This window comes from Fukomys damarensis, unplaced genomic scaffold (assembly GCF_012274545.1).
Source record: "Fukomys damarensis isolate Sample0158 unplaced genomic scaffold, DMR_v1.0_HiC HiC_scaffold_35, whole genome shotgun sequence".
In the NCBI taxonomy this organism is placed as follows: Eukaryota; Metazoa; Chordata; class Mammalia; order Rodentia; family Bathyergidae; genus Fukomys; species Fukomys damarensis.
The window spans coordinates 33266420-33288253 of record NW_022900947.1 but is presented as its reverse complement, the minus strand read 5'-3'; the positions used below and the strand labels follow the sequence as shown (position 1 = coordinate 33288253).

The following is a 21834-nucleotide window of genomic DNA, read 5'->3' as shown; positions in this document are numbered from 1 at the left end:
GGAAGTCGCGATTCGAGACTCTAGAGCAGAAACTGACAAAAAAAATAGATGAGCTCAGGAACATGATAGAAGCCATGAAGACCCAGCATAAGAAAGAAATGGAAAAAATAAATGCCCAACATAGGAAAGAAATGGAATCCATAAAACAGATTCAAACAGATATCCAGGAGATTAAACACTCCATAGAAAGTGTATGCAACAGAATAAAAGAATGCTAAGATAGAATCTCAGAAATAGAAGATAAGATTGCAGTCAGTGACCATGAAAAGAGAGGTCTATTAAAAACAATAGGGGATGATGAGAAATCAATCCAACAACTCCTAGATGATGCAAAGAAGAATAACATAAGACTGATAGGAATACATGAAGTAGCAGGAGAAAATACAAATGACTTTAAAAAGCTGTTCACAGAATTAATGACAGAAAACTTCCCCAACAGAGGGGAAGAATTTTACATTCAGATAACTGAGGCATATAGGACCCCAACTAGCCACAATCAAAAAAAATCTACACCTAGACATATAATAATCAAGATCCCAGAAACCCAACAGAAGAACAAAATACTATAAGCAGTAAGAGAAAAGAAACAAACCACATACAAAGGAAAGCCCATCAGAATCACAGCAGACTTTTCAACACAAACCCTTGGGGCAAGGAGAGCCTGGAATGAGATATTTCAAGTACTAAAAGAGAACAACCTCCAACCTAGACTGATGTATCCTGCAAAACTCTCTTTCAAGATGGATGGGGAAATAAGACACTTCCATGGCAAAGAACACCTGAGAAATTACATGAATACCAAACCAGCACTACAAGGAATTCTAAACAAGATCCTAGAAAAAGACAATGAAGGCAACAATACCATGAGGCCCAACAGAGCAAATCAAATAGGCAAGGCAAGAAATTAAAAGGAGAAGGTGAAAAAGTAAAAAGAGTCAGCAAAAGGCCAATAACATGTCAATAATAAGTCAGTACATATCAGTTATAACCAGCAATGTCAATGGCCTCAACTCACCAATCAAGAGAAATAGACTGGCAAAATGGATTAAGAAGCAAAAGCCAACAATATGTTGTATACAAGAAACACATCTACTGCAAAAAGAAGCCCATAGACTGAAAGTGAAAGGATGGAAAACAATTCTCCACGTGCCAGGAGCCCAGAAAAAAGCAGGGGTTGCAATCTTATTTGCAGACAAAGCAAATTTCAAACCAAAACTGATTATAGTATTATTGATGTAGGACGGTACTGTATCATACCTCTGTGAATGTAAAATATCTTGTACCTGCTTTATGATACATAGTAGTGACCGTGCTTTATCAGAGCTACATTGAATGATATTACTCTAGAATTTTCTCTTTCCAGATGATGATTAAGATGCTAATAAAAAAAAAATGGTGCCAGGTACCACAACAGCAACAGAACTGTGCTGTTTTCTGGATATTATTCTTTTCTTTGTTTTTTTGCTTTTGTGTTTTTAATGGAATATTCTGAATGTCTATAATTTTGTGGAGATAACTGCAGAACCTGGAATATAAATATAAATATATAAATATATATATAAATATAAATACATACATATATAAATTGAATTTTGGGAAACTTTAACGGTGCTGCCAACTTTGGAAAAAGTCATCCCAATTTATTGTGTTGAGTTGATGTTGTACAGAAATGGAAAGCCATATTGGTCTAGAAATGTTAATTTTTTAAATTTTTTTTCCATTTGTATAGGAGTAACACACTCTATTAAATATGTAAGGTCATATCTATGTGGGTTTGATTATGGAAACTAATAAAGTATTCTGTAAATAATGAAAAAATAGAATAATATAAGACTACAAGAGCAAGAAGCAATTTAAATATGTTAAGGGACCATTTTCATCTCCAGAATTAAGGATTATTTTAATGTTACATCACTGCCTTTTCTCTTTTACTTTCCTTTTTAGTTTTATTTTAGGATTCTCTATTTCTAATGCTCATACAGAGATTTTTTTAACTGAAATACTTAATAGTTTCTCTGGTGTGAAAAACTATAATAGTACACAGGATCCTAATGAGATAATTAATAATGTGAAATAGGAAGTAAAGGGCTAAAGGTGTAGGGAAAGTGGGAAGGGTGGGGGAAAGGTAATAAGGGAGAGGAAAAAATATGAGAAGCAAAAAATGGAAATAAAGCGTTTGTAAATGGGGAGGAGAGGAGGGGGTGAAGGGAGGGCAGGGACAAGGGGAAAAAATGAGAATCAAGACCTATTATGTAAAGGTACAGGATCCCAATAATGAATGTAACTGTATTGTATACCTAGATTGTACCAATAAACTCAATAAAAAGAAAAAAACTTAAAAATGATGACAATGCAAAAGACTTGAACTTCAAAGAGAAGATCCTGGGGGAACTGATATATAGTTTGTGCCATAACAAAGCATGGAATAGAGGAGGACTTCAAATTATCCAAGCCCTGGGAAACCTGAAGTAGTTCTCCTGAAGGAATAATAGTAATGCCAAACTGGAGAAAGTGTGAATTGCATAGAGAACAGTGAGATCTGAAACCCTACCAGCCTGGTGGGATGTAGAGAGGAGCAGAATCACTACAGACAGAGAACTGAACTGAACTGGTCCTCAGTATCAGGAAGTTGTCTGGTCAAAAAGACAACTCTAGAGATAGGCACTGTCCAAAATGGTGAGCAGCAGCCACATGTAACTACTTTAAATTTAAGATGATTAAAATTAATTGTTCACTTCTGTGGTCTCACAAATTTCATTTCAGGAGGCCAGTGGGCTTTCTCAACTAGAGGCTATTCTGTTAGACATCACAGAGGTATCTCTATGTTTGGGCAAATCCCTTTTGCCAACTGTATTCTGTTTCTCTGGTCTTGCTCAGGTGCACCCCTAACACTGAGGAGCCAGGGGCAAAAAGAGGCACAAATCATATGTCTGTATATTAAAAATATGTAGGTCAGGATAAAACTATTAAGTATAATTAGGCTTTAACATCCTACTTTACAAATATACTCACGATTATCTGGAAGTCCAACTGTGACCTTAGAAATCTCAGACTCCATTACATTCCACACTGACTGAAATGTGATGGCAGAGAGAAACAATCCCCAGTCCTCTAATCCAATTCTCTCTCTCTCTCTCTCTCTCTCTCTCTCTCTCTCTCTCTCTCCCTCTGTCTCTCTCACACACACACACACACACACACATCCCAGTCATACAGTCAATTTCTTCTTTTTTCATTGTTTATTGGTACATTTTAGGTATACAGTACAGTTACATTTATTACTGGGATCTTGTAGCCTTACATGACAGATCTTGGTTCTCATTTTTGCCCCATACCCCTGCCCTACCTTCACCGCCCCCACAGTCAATTTCTATCACATCCCTATAAGCAATGTCCTAGGAGACCCAGCCCCTATAATAGAGCCAACACCATCAAAAACGGACTCGAGAAAAGTAACCCACACAGCCCCTGGAAATAGGTCAGGGTCATTTGGGTCCCAGGATCTCAAGTCAGAACATAATCTAGAAAGGAGATAGCCATGTGCCCTCAAACTCACATTTTGTCCCATGAAGAGTCACAATCAGAAAGAGATCCTTAAAGGGAAAAACTAGTGTACCTCTCTCCTTTGGGGCTAATAATGTTCTGGCTATACTGAATGAGTCCACTTAAAATCCAGTACGAAATTAGTGTGTGATGCTACCTGACAATTCTACTATATTCCCCTGGCACTTTCATTGCCTTACTTCCCAAAATAGATATTTCATAGCCCACCTCTCCTCCAGCCTATAATACAACTTCTGCCTTCTCATTCTCAGCTTGCCTCATATTTCATTAAAAATTTACAGAGCACCAGAAGAAATTCCATTACTTTTCTAATATATCTTCCAGTTATCTTCACTTCTTTTCACTTACTGTCTTTTGTTATGGTGAACAACCACTTCCTACCAAGGAAAAGACCTGCTCAGCTAAATCCTGTCTCCACTTGCCTTCTTAAAGCTTCTGCTTCTGTAATTACTACCCTTTCAGCTGGACCATTACCAATCATGTTCTGGTATCCACTTTCTTTAAAAGGAAAAAATAAAACAAAACAAAAGAAGACCTTCACCTAAGCTTATGTTTCCATTACAGCAACCACCTACGATTTCTCCATAATAGCTAACATCTCTTTCTCAATGTGTATTTTCTCTTTCAGTCACACTTATCAAGGTCAACACATTTTCCATCTTGTCAAATCCAATAGCCACTTTGGGGGTCTTCATCTGTATGAATTCTGAGGAGCATCTGCATGGTTTACTATTCTTTTCTTCTTAAAGCACTTTCATTACTTAGCATCTGGATCATAACACTCTTTTTTCTCCTACCTTACTAGAGTCTCTTCTTGGTTTCTCCTACAAGATTCCCCTTTTCAGCCTCCAAATGTTGATGTTCCCCAAGGTATGGTCCCGAAGCCCTCTTGAATTAATGTCTTCTTAGATTATATGATTCATTCAGATAATTTAAATAGCATGCATATGTTTGTCAACTCTTAGGAGCCCAGATTTATGTATTTTCTCAAAAACACTATATAAATATTTAGTATTCACCATAGAACACAACTTGCTTTATTCACCTCAAACCAATTTTATAGCATTCTTTCTCATCTCAATTACTGTTATCTCAATTACTCAGCTGCTTATTCCAAAGGCCTACAAACCACCTTTTGTTTGTTTCTTCCATCCATTTCCCATATCCAATATAACAATAGTCCTGTCAACTAATCTTTGAAAATACACCTTCAGTGCATCCACTTGTCACCACCCTCTACTGCCAGTCTAGTCCAAGTCAATGTTATCTTCCACTAGGACCATTAAATAACCTCCTAACCAAGTTTCTATACTTGCCTCTCACAATGTCTTCTACACATATCTGTCAGGGTTCTAAGGGGTTTTTTTTAAATTAATTTGTTCTGCTGGGCATGGTGGCACACACCTATAATCCCAGCACTCCTGAGGCTGAGGCAGGAGGATCGCTGTGAGTTCGAGACCAGCCTAGGCTACCTAGTGAGTTCCAGGTCAACTACATAGTGAGACCCTGTCTCAAAAAACCAAAAACAAAATTAATTTATTCTGTCATCACCCTAACTAAATAAATGCTAGGAATGATCCAGAAGAAGAGCAGTAACTACAGGAGCAGGTCTGGAGAATATAAATACTGGCACATTATATGTTTAAAATATTTTAAACACATTTTAAAGGATAAGTAACAAAACTGTTGTTGAATTGACTGTGTTTCCCATTTCTCTTAGAACAATAATCAAGCTCCTTGTCTGGATCCACAGATCTTGGATGAACCGAATCCTATCAATGTCCACAACCTCATTTTATACCATTTTCCTTGTGTTTTACCATATCCAGTCCACAACAATCCTATTTCTCTTCTTCAAAACACTAGAACTCTGGGGATTTAGTATTGCTGCTTCTTTGCACTTGGATGCTCTGTCTTCAGATCTTCCCAGTTATTGTGGTATCAGCTTAGATGTCATCCTCATAACATGAATTTTCTTAATTTAAGTGAAAGTAGCTCCCAGTTACTGCCCATTATCCCACTCTGTTTTATTATGCTTTAGAAAGGATCATTATTTCATACTTTGTTCCTTTTTGTCTACTTGCCAATAATGAATTTTATTTATCTGGTTCATTGGAGTATCCTCAAGGCTAGAAAAGTCCATAGCATGTAGCAGATGCTCAGCAAACATTTGTTGCAGTACTGAATGACTAGATTTCGGAGAATATTTTAATATCAGCTTTGTTGATTTGCTGCATCAGTTTTTTTTCCTGGTTGTCTGCTGAGTATATTCACTGATTAGTCAGTAATTTCATTCAGGTTGTACATTGTGATACCCATCTATACCTGGGACCTTGCTAAACCTAATGAGAATTGCTTCAATTTCCCTGATGTTAATTGACATGGTTCCCTTTGCAGTGATTCAGGAAAGTCATAAAGCAGCCCAGGTAGGGAGTAAAGCTCTTGATACTAAAGGAATGGAGGTGGTATAAAAAAGAAAAGAAAAACTCTAATATTTGTACTTTGAGGGGATTAGGCCAGATGAAGTACAAACGCATTCTACATCTTTTTTAAAAATTAATTTTATTGGTATAGATATACATAGTGATAACATTCAACATAGAGGATTTGTACCTGTACATGATATATCTTGATTCTTTTTTCAATCCCCTCCCCTCCCTTCAACCCCTCTTCCCCCACTTATTTATAAAAGCTTTGTTTCATTCCATTCCATTCCATTTTTTCTTCCATTCTTTTTATCTTTTCCCTTCCTTCCTTTCCCTCTCCCCTCTTCCCCTTCCTATTTGAGCATTGTCTTCCTATTTCATAATATCTATTATACATTTTGGTCCTTATTTACCCTTTTGGTTTCTCACATCACAGAAACAATATGTTATTTTAAACATGTGTGTCTGATTTATTTCACATAAGATATAGTCTCAAAGTATATACATTTACCTAGAAATATCTCGTTTATCTTTCTTAATGGCAAAGTAATACTCGTTGTATTTTTAAAAGCTGCATCTTCTTTATCTATTTATTCATAATAGATAATAGTTGATGGGCATTTGGGTTGTTTCCAAGAGTTAGCTATCAGAAACTGTGCTGCTATAAACCTGAATGTGTATATATTTAGCTGTGATATGATGCTTTTAATTCTTTTGGGAAGATACCAAGAAGTGTAATATCTGGGTCAAATGAAACTTCAGGTTTTAATTTTTTGAGGAATCTCCACACTGATTTCCACAGTGGTTGTACCAGTCTACACTCCCACCAACAGTAGAGTAGAGTTCCTCTTTCCCCACAGCCCCTCCAGCATTTGTTATTGGTTGATATCTTAATAATAGCCATAATTTCTGCAGTATGATGAAATCTCAGTGTTGTTTTAATTTGCATCTCGAGAATGCAGTGATGGTGAATATTTTTATGTACTTATTATGCATGCACATCTTGCTATACACTTCCATATGCACTCCAAGTAAAGGTCTAGGACTTTCTGCAAAGAATGTATATTCCATTTATTTACTTCTACATACCATGATACTATTATTTTATAGATATTCATCAAGTCTAAATGAAGTAAACTGAACCAAATGAACTTCTGAAGGTTATATTAATGTAATTAATGACAACTTACTTTATAGGCCACTGGTATAGCATATTATAATTAAGGCTAGCTCACTAGATACATTTGAGTTGAGCCAAAGAATTTGCTAAGTTCTACTCTTAAGACTGGCAACAAGTTAAAGATGACAGCTTCTCTTTTGCCAAAATGTGTTAAGGGAGCCATGAACAACCAAAAGTACTTTGTGTTCCTCATTAAGTGACAGGAAAATATACCACTTCCCAAAGCACAATTTCTCAAATGCCAATGTGAAAAATATCCTTTTCTTTTAAAATTTTATTTGAGGCTGGTTAATAACAAGGCCTCCAGCCAAATCCCAGCAGAGGAACTTACTGTGACTATGTCCTTTGTCACAGCCTTGGAAATGCACTAAATACAGAACGTTCCTCTGTGAGTCTGAATGCTCCCAGGCATGTCTCCACTACTAAGCCAGATCAGTGTTTACCAAACAGAATGCATGGTCCAGGTCTCCCAGCTCCAGAACAGAGGGCAAAATAGTTCAACCATTCAGTTTCTTGACCCAACCCTAGAAGAGCACAAAAGCAAGTAGGGCATATAGGTTATAGGAACCAACACACACACACACACACACACACACACACACACACATGCACACAAGCACGCATGCATGCACGCACACACATACAGACTTATGAATGCTCTGATGTCAAAAAACTCTTTTTAACTGGGCTAGGTTTGGGAGGGAGATGACTTATGGCAGCCTGGGGCTATGAAAGCCAAAATGAGTACTAGGAGGATAAGAAAATCTTCTAAATTGTCTCTTTCCTCTCTTCCTCATTAGTCAGAGATAATGAATAAATTAATTTCACTAAAATTAATTTTTTTCTTTTCTGCAAAAAATAGTCAAGAAAATGAAAAGACAAAGCACAGATTGGAAGAAAATATTTGCAAAAGACGTATCTGATAAATGACTATAATCCAGAATACACAAAGATCTGTTAAAAGTTATGAGGAAGCAAACAACACAACTGAAAAAAATGAGACAAAGGCTTAAGTACACACTTCGCCAAATAAGAAATACAGATGGTGAAAAAGCATGTGAAAAAATAATATACATCATATATTATCAGAAAAATTAAAAGTTGAAACAACAATGAGATACTTGGTAAACCAACCAGGCCTTCATTTATCAAGAATCATTTTCTTGTTATGGCCTTATTATGGCCTTTTTAAAATACAAAGGAGTATTAGTTTGCAAAAATGTACCAGTCTGGTAGGGAATGTTAATCATAGGGGATGACATATATGTGAGGGGATAGAGTATGTAGGGGCTATCTCTGCACCTTCCTGTTATAAAAATTAAAATCTTTTAAAGCGGCCAACACAATCATTAATTTTAAAGTTTTATAAAAAACAAATTCCCACTTAGAATTTTCTATCCAGCCAAATTGTAAATCAGACATGAGGCCATAATAAGAAAAATATTCTTGATAAGTGAAGGCCACAGGTGGTTTACCTAAGATCCTTAGTAAAACCACACTTGAAGGAAATACTAAAGTGATGAGTAGGGCTAAAGGGCAAATCTCAGGATGAACTGCTCAGGAAGTACAGAAAAGTGACTGAAATTTTCTGGTGATCATACTGAGTTTCATTGTGTCCCCAAAAATGTATGACTACCCAAAACTTCAGAATGTAATGCTATTTGGAAAAAAAGGTCTTCATGGCTGTAGCTAATACATCAGAGTAAGGCCACACTGGATGAAGGTAGACTTTGATTCTAGCTGCTGCCCCTATGAGATGAGAAATTACACAGAGAAACTGGCCATGTAAAGGTACAAACAGAAATGGGACTGATGCAGCTGAAATCCCACTTACCAGCAACCACTGAAGCCAGGAGAAAGCCGAAGGATCTCCATTACAGCCTTCAGAGGAAGCATGGCCCTGCTGGAATTCAGGCTTTGGCTCCTAGACCTGTGAATGAATAAATTTACCTTGTCGTAAATGATTCTGTTTGTGGTAATTTGTTAGAACAGCCCTTCAAAATTAACAGTAATATTTAATATTTGCTGTTGCCTTTTTATTTCAGAAAGAGGAAAAAATAAATATTCTAGATTATAGGATAGTAAGTGTTCTTTGCTTAGCTGCATTTTCTTTGAAAAACTCCAAAGGTATCCAGCTCACTTTGGGGCTAGAAGAACTTTGCTGTCAAAATCAAGTAACATATAGAGGAAAAAAATAAATTCATTTAAATAGTTACAACATGTCTTATATCTATAAATAAGAGCACAAAGCATATTTTGTGCCGGGCACTCATTTAAACTTTGAACATATATAACTCAAAGATCTCTTTATTACCTTATAGGTCATGAGACCAACAGAGAGGGAGCTAGGGTTGAGGCATTGAGGCAGAACATCACTCAAGAGCTGGAGTCACTCAAATAGGACCCTACCATGCAGAAATTGGCAGAAATGGCTTGTTTTGGACACTCCTAAGAGGAAATGAAGAGGGGCCAGAGCCCATACCTCACCTAGAAATAAACAACGCAGTGTCCTCATCTTATGAAACTTTTCCGAAAACTCATAGATACGTCCCATGAGTCAGTACTCAAAAATCAACCAATCAACCTGGAAAGTGCATTGATTGTAAGTAGCTGTTAGTCAAAGAAACAGCAAAAAGTCACTCTTGGCCAATTAAGGAAAGATAATTTCCTTTCTGTCCCCTTGGACAAAATTTAACAAGAGGAAGAACCTCACAACAAAGCCACACACATACACTCTGTCCAAGGTTTATTTACCGGAAGAAAAAACCTTGGAAGAAATTGTCCTTATAGTGCTATTTAGCTCTTTCTCTATATTCTATCTCAATAAACTGCAAATAAAAATACAGGGAAGACCACAAGTTGAGTGGGAGGTGGCTCACCAGAAGCCAAAGATAAATATTAGTTTATTTTTTCTCCATATTGTATCCACATAAGTTCAAAATTTAAGACAAAACATAAAATACTTAATGTTTGTTTTTCTTCCAACTGATCTCAAATGACCCCTACACACACACACACACACACACACACACACACACACACACACACACACATTCACTCTCAAACCTAAAAATTCACTCACTGCACAGAGGGTACTGACTTCTTTCATCAGATATTAAGAATTAACTTATTCAAAGCTTTGTCCAATCACAGCAGCTCCAGAAAAATGGAAATTAAGACTTTAAAAGCAGACCACAACAGACATATTTGCCTCATATCACAACTGGGCCACATATGTCTAAAAGGCCAGGAAGAAGAAGGGAATAACAAGAAAGACTATAAAGTCCTCAAATGTCTTCCATTGATAAGTTTGTAAGAATACAGTTCATCATCACCAGAGCTTACAATGGAAACCAGTTGTTTTAAGAATATATAAAAAATAAGGGAGTCAAAAATAAGCAAAAGTATTACAAATAGTATAAACAAATAATGGCAGATGTTCATTTTATTATCTATATCTATGTGTTCAAAGACTGACCAAAAAAGAGATCAGTCTTATTTCTTCAGAAAAGCCTTAATATTTCATGAAAGCCGCAAATAATCATGTACGTCTCAATCATTTCAACAACTAAGCTGCCACAAAATTAAGCATAATGTGTATTTTAACACTAATTTTTTCTTGATTATATACATAGACCTAGCCATAGGCTATAAATTCCTTGCCTAAGACAACATCAAAATATCATTTTCATTTACCTTTATTATGTGTCTGGTATGTAAGCTTTTAATCCCACTGGGACTTGATTATTAATAAATTTATTGTTATTAAAAGTAATAAAACATCCCAATGTCTTCAAATATTAATTTAGACATGAAATAGACAAACACCCAAATATAGTTGTTTTGGCTGGTGGCCTTAAACAAAGTACATCAAGAAGAAAGGGAAAAATGTCCCAGGTTTGACAAACTACTAACAATTAATGTTTGGTAATAAAATACTATATGATCAGTCACTGCTCTCCTGTACCATGAAGAGATCCATATATATGAAGGAACTGTTGCATGTTGAAGTCAAAGTCCTCAAAACAAGAGTATGAAATTCTATTCCAAAATTCACAGTATTACTAATGAAGTTGGTTGCTACTTTATTATTACATAGTTCACAGTTTTATATTAGGAAAAGAAAATTACATTTAAGAAATTAATTTATTTCAAGGCAAGAGATACATACATTTGATATTGCTGTAAGTCCAAGTATATATAAAAATGTTTGCCGAAGCACAGTTCTGAATTTTTATAAGACCATAATTACAAATGTACTCAATAACCCCATTAGGCAGGATGCTTTAGAAACATGGAAGACTTAGATCATTATGTTTAGCATAATAATTAGGTCATTCGTCAGGAAAAACTATGAATAATGCATTCTAATTAAGTAACTGATGGAACAATAAATCAACCATCAGTGCCAGAGCCCATAAATTGTGGACTATGTCTATAAAACTAACTTTTGAGTAAAACAAAATAAACTAAGATGTGATTAAATATTTTTCCAAATACTGGAAAAGTCACCAAACTTTTTTCTTACATTTCACATTTTTGTCATCAGCAGATTTGCCCATGTATATGATTTACTTTGTTACTGCATTCTGTGAAAAATGGAAAGAGATTAGACCTTAGAGATATGAGAACAAAAATGTGTCTCTCTTCTAGACAATAGCTGTAGTCATTGTATTACTTTCCTTGTAGCTATGCCAAATGGCTAACTTTTGCAATGAGGTGTAGAAATATCAAAGACTATTAAATTGTTTGTTACAGGGCAAGGGAATGAGGAAAAAATAAGAACCAAGATAGGTTACATAAATGTGCAAATTCCCAATGATGAATGTCATTATATTGCATACCTAAAATGTACCAATAAAATTAATAATTTTTTAAAATTCTGTTACTTTTTCTGCTTTAGCCAAAAATAAAACAAATCAAGAGTATTTTATTTTCTAAGTGACCAATATTGAAGATTTAAACAACATAATTAATGATTGATAATAAGCTATAGAGGATTCTTCATCCACAAAGTCCTAGCTAACCTAAAAAACTATTCATTTGAAGAATAAGATAAAATAACCTAAAATCAAAGTGTGTTGCCTTTTATCACAATCTATAAGATTATAGTTGGCCAAAGTAGACTCTAGAATTTAGAAACATCAAAAAACCTTGTTTCAGAGTAAGAATAACTAAAACTAAAACACTTGGGAATATAAAGAATTTTAATTGAACATGAAAATTTAAAAATTATTTTTCAAGCAAGGGGGAGGACACATTAGATAAATAAGCATTTTACTCCAATATAAATTATTGAACCCACTCCTCAATAACTGTCTGGCCAAAGCCCTGACCTCAGAAATGTTTCTATTGCAATACCCGGTGGAGTTTAGAGCAGTGATGATCTCTGACTAGTTATCAGGAGGGTTTGCACATCAGACAAGAAACATCCACAATAGAAAATCTCTGCACCATTATTCTTGAAGATAGCCAAGCTATAACCATGGTATCCATCTCTGACCTCTTCTTCTCAACTCCTCATTTAAGTGCTCTGTAATACTGTGAATTCCATCTGCAAATGTCTTCTAATGTGTTCACCAACGTGGCCTTCATCAACACTACTTTAGTTCATGTAATATCATCTCTGCTCATGTTATATAATACTATGTCTGCCTTTTGTGCCCTCCTAGATGCTCCATTCCAAAACATATCTGATGACAACAACCTGGCACATAAAATACTTCAATAATTCTTCATTTCTTTCCTTACAATTTGATACCTACTAACTTCCTAGCACCTGCCTTATCAACTTTATAGTTTACTATGGTCTTCGCAGATCTTAAAACCTGCTAAACTCCCAAGTCACTAAGTCTTTGCACATGTTTTGGGTTCAGTCAAGTGGAAGCTTCACCACCCACAGTGCTTGATTTTAAATTCATACCTAAGGGCCAGGGATTTAGCTCAGCAGTTCGGTGGCCTGCCTTGCAAGCGCAAGGACCCGAGTTCAATCCCTGGTACCAAAAAAAAAAAAAAAGAAAAAAAAAGAAAAAAGAAAATTCATGCTTAAATAGAAGCTCAAGACAATATAGTACAAGATCTAGTTCTATTTATCCCTTCTCATTTGTTTAGTGTTTTATTTCATTGTTAAAGTCTAGGGTTTTGGTTTTTTTTACACACATGAGCACATGACGTGCTCATTTTTGAAAGATCAGAAAGTACAATTAAAGAAAGGATGATACAGATAATTCATAATCCTGGAAATTCTCTTTATTCTTTTGCTATTTACAGTTGTATCTAGTAAGAGGACTAAATTTTGTTCCTCTGCCTAAAGAAAGGAGAGTTTCATCCCCTCAGATAAGCACAGAATGGAAAGCTAATGGAGGCTGAAATTCCTGAGCACCAAGGGCAGAGATCACAGAGACTGCCTGGAATCAGTAGCTGGGCTGGGCAACAGCACTAAAGAAAATGGGAAACTTCCCCAAAGCATTCTGTTTCTTTACACAGGAACAAAATTAAGACTTTGTACCATTCATTACATTTTGCTCTGTCCATTCCTTACATTTTGTTCTATTTCTTGGGACACTGAGGACAGGTTTTTTTCCCCTGTCCTATTAACATATACCCATAAAAATTAGTATAACTTTTGAAAATAAAAAAAATTAGCCAGAGACCTCAGAAACTGAATAATTCTCTCATGCTTTATCATTATCTAAAGTGATCCACAAACTAGCTAGCTCCCAGAAGAGACCTAGGAATATTGGATCAATTAATTCAAAATAAAGAACATTAAAGAATTACTGTTAATTTTCAGAATGGGATGTACTGTGCTTATTAATAAAAAATCTGTCAAGTAAAGATATAACTGAAAGATTTACAAATGAAATTATATATGCTTGATATTTGCCTTAAAATAATGTAATGAAAAAGGTAAACATACATGAAACAAGATTACCCACAAGTTTGGTTGCTTTTAAACTAAGAGCTAGTACAGTAGAATTTATACTATTGTCTCTTCTTTTTTGTATCCTTTTTAATTCCATGATATTTTTTTAAAACAACAAAGAATTTTTTACAGTCTATTCATTGCACTTGTTCCTGCAAAATAGTTAAGCCATTAAGATATGCTGAGCATTTCAGGTTTCCTTTGGGAGATTTTTTTGATGTCCTACTGTAACTTCACTCTGCTCTCTGTAGTAGAAACCATCTCCTCTCTCACACCACTGTCATCCATTACCAATTCCAACACATTATGCATGGCTTATTTGGTATTTCTCTTCTTGGAAAGCCTTCCCTAGTGTCTTCCTCCTTCCCAAGTCAAGGTGAAATGTCTCCATTTCATGCTTTCATAGCACCATACTTACTGTTATGAGGGCCCTTGCCACACTGAATTGTATATCTTTGTTTACTTGTGTCCCCTCCTCTAGAATCTAGAAAATCAGTCAGGATTTTTAAATAAGAAATACATCTTATTTATCATAAGGATCATAAAGCACACCCTGTATTTGTCTTTAGAACATGACATTTATCTATCAGTTCTCCGCGTTAGCATTCTATTCTGATGATCTTTCTTACTGTGAGAATCATCTGCCTTGAAGAGAGGCTAGGGATTTCAAATAGAGCAAATCCTTGCTTCATTATTTCCTCTAAATTATGCTTTAAAAGTTTATAATTTCTTTTAACTTACTTTTATTTGTGTTTTATATGGGGTAGTGAAAAGAAGCAGGGTAGTATTTTCAATATTCTTAAATCATTGGATTTATTAGATACTGTTTTCCATATCACTGCAGGAAATATCACTGTAGCTATACTTTCTTTTATTATATACTAGGCATATCTTTTTTTAGGTTCCGATAATATGTTCCTTAACTCTTGTTTTATCCCTAACCAACAGGCTATTTCAAGTTCTTTTAGCTTCTTTTAACATGATTCTCAGTGACAGGCCCACCTCGTAGCATCAGTGAGTGTGCACAGATCCCAGGGAGCAGGGGTGTGGTCCAGACTGTCAAAGCTGCAGCCAGATCCCAGAAAAGGATCTGCTCCAACCCCAGAGGCTTCAGCAAACCTTCCCAGCCAAGGCCCACCCAGGATAGAGCTGCAGAGGAGCACAAGCTTCAGTCAGAGGCCTGCCCCATAGCATTGGTGAGTGTGCAAAGATCCTGGGGGGCAGTAGTGTGGTCCAGACCAGCACAGCTTGCAAGCATATCCTAAACAGGGACTCTCCCCTACCCCAGAGGATCCAGCAAGGCTGCCCAGGAAAGAGCTGCAAAGGCACAAAAGCTTCAGTCAGAGGCCTGACACATAGCATTAGTAATTTGCACCCAGGAATTGCTGTACTGGTGAGCAGCAGAGAAAAGGTCTCTTGGTGGCTTGGTGAGAATTGAAGAGCACTAGGTGAGCAAAAAGTTGTCTCAATAAAGTCACAGCAGGCTGCATCTTTTGAAATGAGAAGACACATAAACAAGTCTCAAAATAAGACTTCCAGATCACCTAAGGCACCCAAAGGGAAATGAAATGAAACAATCTGATACTCAACCACCTGGACTCCCTGAATTGGCAACAAAAGAGGATCTGGAAAAAATGAAATCAAAAATAATTTCCTAGATAACAGCAGAGTTTATGCCCGTGGTGCAAGACATGATTAATAAATCTATAACAGACACAGATTTTAAAAATATAGGAGCTGAGGAACATGATGGAATCCCAACATAGGAAATGGAATCCATAAAACAGATGCAAATAGATTTTAAGACAATTAAAAACTCCAATGAAAGTTTGCATGGCAGAATGAGCTAATGCAAAGATAGAATTTCAGATATAGAAGATAGAATTGCAATTAGGGACCAGGAAAAGAAACATTTCTTTAAAATAGTAAGGGCCCATAGGAAATCAATCAACAACTGTTGGATGGTACAAAGAAGAATAACATAAGCCTGATCAGAGTCAGTGAAGAAACAGGAGAGAATGCAGATGACATAAAAAAAATGTTCACAGAAGTAATGGCAGAATACTTCCCAAGTAGGGAAAAACATTTTGACATAAGATAAGTGAGGCATATGGAACTCCAACTAGCCATGATCCAAAAAAAACAAAAAAAAAAAAACAAAACAAAACAAAAAAATCTACACATAGGTATATAATAGTTAAGATTCCAGAAACCCAAAAGAACAAAATTCTACAGGCAGAAAAAAGAAAGAAATGCATACAAAGGAAATCTTATCAGAATCACAGCACACTTCTCAACACAAATCTACAAGGCAAGAAGAGCTTGGAGTGATGTATTTCAAGTCCTAAAGGAAAAAGCCTCCAACCCAGCTTGATGTACCCTGAAAAACTATCTTTCAAAATTGATGGAGAAATAAGATACTTTCATGACAAAGAGCACCTTAGGAACTTCATGAATACCAAACCAGCACTTCAAAAAATTTTAAACAATATAATAGGAAACAAAAACAAGGATCACAACCCCAGGAAGCCCAGCAGAATGAATCCATCAAGCATGACAAGAAATTAAATGCAAAGGGGGAGACTCCAACAAAAAGTCATAACAAGGATAAGTCAATACATATCAGTTACAACCATCAATGCTAAAGCTTTCAATTTACCAATCAAAAGAAATAGATTGGCAGAATGGGTCAAGAAGCAAGATCCAACAATATGCTGCATACAAGAAACACTTATTTCAAAAAGAAACTCATAGCCTGAAGGTTAAAGGGTGGAAAAGAATACTCCATGTGACAGAAACCTCCCCCAAAAAACAGGCGTAGCTATCCTCTTTGCAGATCAAGTGGATTTCAAACTAACATTGATTAAGAGAGACACAGAAGGACACTATATCCTTGTAAAGGAAACAATCCAAGAGGAAGAGATGACAATCACAAATATATATGAAGCAAACACAAGTACACCCAGATACATAAAACAAATACTAGTGGACATGAAAAATCAAATAAGCATTAACACAGTAGTAATGGGGGACGTCAATACCCCACTGTCACAAAGAGATCAACTAGACAGAAAATAAACAACAAAATACTAGAACTCAATCAAAGTATTGAACAAATGAACTTAACAGATGTTCACAGAGTATTTCACCCCATGAAATCAGAATACACATTCTTTTCAGCTGCACAAGGGTTGTTCTCCAAAATAGACCACATACTCACTCATAGGGCATGTCTAAGTAAGTGCAAAGGAAGTGAAGTGATCCCCTGTATATTATCAGACCATAGTGCCATGAAATTGGAGAACAATAGCAAAAGAAACTGCAAGAATTTCACAAATATAAATTGAACAACATACTTCTGAATAACCAACTAATCACAGAGGATATTAAAGAAGAAATAAGACAGTTCCTACAAGTAAATGACAATCAACATATTGGAATCTATGGGACACAATGAAGACACTCTTACAAGGGAAATTCTTTATAGTGAATACACATATTAGGAAAACAGAACACGTGAAATTAAGTAACCTGATCTGAAACTCAAGCTTCTTGAAAAAGAAGAGTGGAACAAATCCAAAGCTCATACAAGGTAGGAAATTATGAAGATCAGAGCAGAAATCAATGCAATGGAGTCTAAAAGAAAGATACCAAAAAAAATCAATGAAGCCAAGAGTTGGTTCTTCAAAAGAGTAAAGAAAATTGACAAACCCTTAGCCAACCTTATCAAAAAAAGCGGGGAGAGAAAAGACCTAAATTCAAGTAAGAACTTTTATGACAATAAGATAGAAAATACAGAAGAAATGGACAGATTCCTATATTTGTATGAATTACCAAAGTTGAATAAAGATGACCTAAAAATTCTAAATGACCCAAAATCAATCAATGAAATTTAAAATGTAATTAAAAACTTACCAACTAAGCAAAGCCTGGACCCTGATAGCTTCACTGCTGAATTCTTCAAGACACGTAGAGGGGAACTACTGCCACTACTGTTTAAATTCTTCAATGAAATTGAAGGGGAAGCAATACTCCCAAATTAATTCCTGGAAGCAAGCAGAGAAAGACCCAACCAAAAAAGAGAGCTATAGGCCAATCTCACTAATGAACATAGATGCAAAAATCAGCAATCAGGTAAAGGCAAATAGAATGCAGAAGACCATCAAAAAGATCATGCACTCTGACCAAATGGGATTCATCCCAGGGATGCAGAGATTGTTCAACATACACAAATCAATAAATGTAATACATAATATTCATAGAACCAAGGGAAAAAAACCACATGGTCATCTCAATAGATGCAGAAAAAGCATTCAACAAAATCCAAGAGGCATTCATGATAAAAACCTATAGAAAATTGGAATAGACAGTCTCTACCTCAATCTAATACAAGTCATCTATGAGAAACTAACACCCAATATCATACTAAATGGTCAAAAACTTAAATGCTTCATGTTAAAATCAGGAACAAGGCAAGAATGTCCACTATCACTGCTCCTGTTCAATACAGTTTTAGAAACATTAGCCACAGCAATTAGACAAGAGAAATAAATAAAAGGAATAAAGACAGTAAATGAAGAAGTCAAATTGTCATTATTTGCAGGTTATATGATCTGTATAGAAGACCCCAAGAATTCCACAAAAAGCCTACTAGGCTTAATAACCAAATTCAGTAAAGTAGCTGGATACAAGGTCAACATACAAAAATCAACAGCTTTTCTCTACACAAAAAACAGATTCACTGAGACAATCAATTCCTTTCATAAGAGCATCCAAAAAAATTGAAATACCTCAGAATCAACCTAATGAAGGAAATCAAAGACCTCTACTCTGAAAACTACAACACTCTGAAAAAAGACATTGAAGAGGACATCAGAAAATGGAAAGGCATCGCATGCTCCTGGGAAGGAAAAACCAACATAGTGAAAAGGGCCATACTTCCAAAACTGCTATATAGATGCAAAGCAATCCCAATTGAAATCCCAGGAGCATACTTCACAGACCTTGAGAAATCATTCCAAAAATTCATTTGGAACAAGAAGAGACCTATAATAGCAAAAGCAATTTCAGGCAATAAAGAGATGGTGGGGGTATCACAATCCCCAACTTGAAACTATACTACAAAGCTACTATGATAAAAACAGCATGGTACTGGCAACAAAAAAAACCTGAAGACCAGTGGAACAGATTAGAAGATGCAGAAACAACTCCAGACATAATCAGCCACATCATCTTTTACAAAGGAGCCAAACACCCTCACTAGAGAAAAGCTAGCCTTTTTAATAAATGGTGCTTGAAAAACTGGGTTTTAACTTGCCAAAGATGAAAAATAGACCTATATCTCTCCCTATGCACTAAACTAAAATTGAAATGGACTAAAGATCTAAATATTGGAACAGATACACTAAACTAGCTGGAAGAGAGTTTACATAGAACTCTTGAAGACAGTGGTGTAGGAAAATATTTTATGAACAAAACCTCAGTTGCCCATGAACTAGCACAAACAATCAACAAGTGGGATGATTTCTTACTAAAAAGCTTCTGCACAGCAAAAGAAACCACCAACAGCATAAAGAGACAACCCACAATGTGGGAAAAACTTTTTCACCAGCTGCTCCTCAGACAAAGGTCTACTACCTAGAATATATAAAGAACTTTAAAAAATCAGACCTCCTAAATTTAAAGACCCAATCCAAAAATGGGCATCTGAAATGAACAGACATTTCTCAGACAAAGAAGTAGAAATAGCAAATAAACATATGAAAAAAGGTTCAACATCACTGGTCATTTGAGAAATGCAAATGAAAACAACACTGAGATTCTACCTCACTCCAGAAAGAATGGCTGCTATCATGAAATCAAATAATAGTACGTTTTGGCTGGGCTGTGGGGAAAGAGGGACCCTGCCCCACTGCTGGTGGGAATATAGACTGGTGCAAACACTGTGTAAATCAGTATACAGATACCTCAAAGAACTAGGATTGGAATTCCCATTTGACCTAGCTATTCCCCTGCTGGGTAGGTTCCCTAAAGAATTAAAGAATCATACCACAGTGATATATGTGCACCTGTGTTCACAGCAGCATAATTTGTAATAACTAAAACTTGGAAGCAGCCTAATTGCCCATCTACTGGAGACTGGGTAAAGAAAATGTGTTTTTTTAATGGAGTACTACTCAGCCATAAAAACGAGAAATTAGAGACATTTACAGCTAAATGGATGCACATTGAAGTGATACTCTTAAATTATATAAATAGGACACACGTGTGTAAATACCAATATTTTTATCTGCTGTGAGAACCTGAAAGTGTAAATCAGGACTAAAAGTATAACAGATAATGTGAATTAGGAAGAGGAGGGACAAAGGGGAAGTGGGAAGGGTAGGGAGAAAGGAAAGAAGGGAATCAAATTAATATGAGAATATGAAAAATAATGGAAACAATGTTTTTGTAGATAGGGAAGGAGGGAAGGGTTTAAGGGAGGGCAGAAGAATGGGGAAAAATAAGAATCAAAGTTGATTATGTAAAGGTACAAATTTTCAACAATGAATGTCATTATATTGTACACATTAAATGTACCAATAAAGTTAATTTTAAAAAGAAAAAATGATTCTCATAATCTTTTAAAATTTCATTAGTAGTCTTCTTGTGTCTATCCATCATCTAATCCATATGGTTTAGAGCTTTTTTATGGCAGTACCTCAATTCTAAATAGCAAGGGCAAAGATTTTTGTTGCCTGTTGCTCTGTAACAATTCCTTTCAGAACTACGGCTTAAAACAATACCTGGATGTTGCTATTGGTACTAGCTGAGATATTGTGAGCAAGAATGCAAAAGTATACTAGAATCCATGTCAGTCCCAATCATGACATGACATTGCCCTTCCTGGGGGAAAGGGTCTGATGAAATCAACTTGACACCCCCAAGTGGCTGCTTTGTCTCCAACAGTGATGATGCCATACAAGGGGCTCAGCATTTGTGTCTGTTGCTGACAGTTTGGGCATCCAGCAGCAGACAGTGTGCAGCAGGCTAGAGAGAGTCTGGGCAGCTGGATTCATGCATGGCCTCTTCCTCTGCTCCAGTAGTTAAGGTCAAAGGTCCACTGCCAACTGCTTGTCAAGCCGTCCTGTCCTTGGTGGTGCAGTGATTCTGTAGTTGATGCCCTCTGGTCAGCACCGACATACAGCACAGCCTCTCTTTGTTTTCACTGACTTAGGTCCATCCATGTGCTCCTTCCTCAGGCCCCTTGTCCCTGAATTTCTAATTTTTCTCCTTTCATTCCTATAACAACAACAACAGCAACAATAAAAAAAAAAAAAAAAAAAGCTGTTTGGTAAGTCATTTGCTGACACTCCTGCTCTCTGTCACTCTATACTTCAAAGGAGTTCATGGTTGCACTTCGAGTTTCTCAGTTTCAGCCTCAACTCTGACACCATTTTCAATAGTTATGATACCATAATAACTTCCAAAGAAAGCCCTTAAAAGATATGGGTATTCCTCCATTCCCCAGTGTTTACTTATCCAAATAGGTGATGGCAAGCTCCTTTGAGAAACAACTAGGAGAATAATGCTACTCTGTATACTTTCTTTTATTTTTTTAAGTTTTTTTTTTAACTGAGTTTATTGGTACAATCTAGGTATACAATACAGTTACATTCATCATTGGGATTCTGTACCTTTACATAATAGGTCTTGATTCTCATTTTTCCCCTTGTCCCTGCCCTCCCTTCACCCCCTCC

The 21834-nt window shown here is 36.0% G+C and overlaps 1 protein-coding gene across 2 annotated transcripts in view; it reads right to left on the bottom strand.

Moving 5' to 3' along the window:
• Positions 1 to 21834, bottom strand: part of Grxcr1 (glutaredoxin and cysteine rich domain containing 1) — a 220689-nt gene that overhangs the window by 189289 nt on the left and 9566 nt on the right. Inside the window, exons 2-3 of one of the 2 annotated variants that reach the window (XR_004515320.1) lie at positions 9005 to 9100; positions 7364 to 7694 (exon numbers count right to left, since the gene is read on the bottom strand). The gene's annotated coding sequence lies outside the window, so the exon portion shown is untranslated. Of the gene's footprint in view, positions 1 to 7363; positions 7695 to 9004; positions 9101 to 21834 lie in introns of those variants that run through there. The other variant, XR_004515321.1, reaches the window with a different exon arrangement.